Below are 1,925 nucleotides of genomic sequence, written 5' to 3' on the forward strand. Positions count from 1 at the left end.
CTGCCATTTTGAAGTGTATTGTGTGGACAAGTGAAGTTTGGCAGACCATCAAACCCTCAGGCAGCTCCATACACCACAATGCAACATTGTGATGTCAAAGCAGACTGCGCTTAATTTACCCACACAACTCTATGGTACACATTATTTTGAGTTTTAGCAACATAATAGGCCTATTTGTTAGTTAAATTTTATATATTTTCTCCAAAAGACCAAGAATAACGATAAATGGTGAATCAAAAAGCATATTCCTAATATTCCAAATCCTAATAGCATATTCCTAGTGATTAAAGACGTTCCAATTCAACCTAGTGCAAGGGTTCCAGTAGTGGGCACTCAAGCAACGCAAGCAATGACGAACATCCAAGTCAACAAGTAGAACACAGCCAGTTTGACCTGTAAACTACCTACAGGATATGCTTTTATTTTACTATTTTGTTTAGCCTAATCACTCACTTACAGATCAAACTTTAAAGTTAGATGAAAATATGAAGAAAATATCTCATTTTGGTTATTCAGCTCTTTTGTACTGTAAACTTCAATTTTCATTGATCAAATAGTGAAAGATTTTCTGAAATGCATATAACATTTTTGTCTTTTTACTGTTTTACATTTTCAATTGTGTTTATTTAGGCTATTATAAATGTTTCTGAATTAATATAAATAACTGCTAAATGCTAACATGTTGAAGGATGATCTGTGCTTTTCTGGGATGACACAAATCTGTATAGCAGCTGTTTCAATTATTTTCTTTCTTTTATTTGTGTTCATGTTTATTGTGTTTCCTTAATAGTAGTAGTAGTAGTGTTGTGTTACGCAAGAACAGTAAAATTCCAATAAAATTCTTTGTAAAACAAATGATCCAATCACAGTTCGTTTTCGATTGCCGTTAGTGAAGGCGGGATAGGCGCGGATTTGCAAAATTGCAATGATTGACATAGGTTGCGTTTTGCAGCACAAAAACTGACCAAACAGACATTTACAGGAAAATAACGGCAATTTTCGTTTATTTTATTTACAGTTTGTTAAATCTAGAATTCTGAAGTGAATTAAAGTAGTGCAGTAAGATTACTACTTTTTTATGAATTCAAATGAATTAACAAGAGAGAGAGAGAGAGAGAGAGAGAAAGAGAAAGAAACCTAATATTGAAGCTTGGTTTAAATTACAGAGAGATATACGTGTTTAGACATAGGTCGGATGTACAGATATCGAATATGTATCTTAAAACCACATTTGGAAGGCTCAGATTGGATGCAAAAAAAAAAAAAAAAATAATCGGATCTCGTGCGGATTTTTGTGTTTACACAAAATTTGTTGGATGCAGTAAATCTGATCAGATCTGTGACTCAGATGTGAGTAAAAAAGAAAAAATCTGATTTTTGTGTCAGTGTAAACGCAGCCATAGTGATAACCATAGCAACAAATGGGACAAAAATATATGAGATTGAGGCTAATTTCAGAAGCACTCTCACTGATTTGATTCTGGAACTGGGAACCGCTATGGAAATTATAAATTAGGCTATATATTTGAAAAAGTAATCAGTTTTAATTAGGCCAAAATATACAGTGTTGGCCTCATTCTTGACTCCTAAATAATTCTTTACTCCATCTAAAAGTAAATAATACCAATAATTGTGAAATAAAGTTTATAATAAAAATAATAAAGGTTTTCATTTCGAAGCCTATATTTATTTATGTCTTTATTATTTAAGAATTTATTATTTAACTCTGCGAGTATTGTTTATTGTACAATCGAAAATCTAATCATTTTGAATCACTAATATCAAATATATAGGAAGAGGCCCATTATTATGACTTTTTGTAGGCGTAGCTCATCTGCGTCCATCCTTGCCATTATATTACAAGTGAATAGGTTTTGTTTCATCATAAATTTCAAGTACTTTCGATTTCCTTTTCTGGGCATGAA

Source organism: Megalobrama amblycephala, linkage group LG4 (genome assembly GCF_018812025.1).
Source record: "Megalobrama amblycephala isolate DHTTF-2021 linkage group LG4, ASM1881202v1, whole genome shotgun sequence".
Classification (NCBI taxonomy): Eukaryota; Metazoa; Chordata; class Actinopteri; order Cypriniformes; family Xenocyprididae; genus Megalobrama; species Megalobrama amblycephala.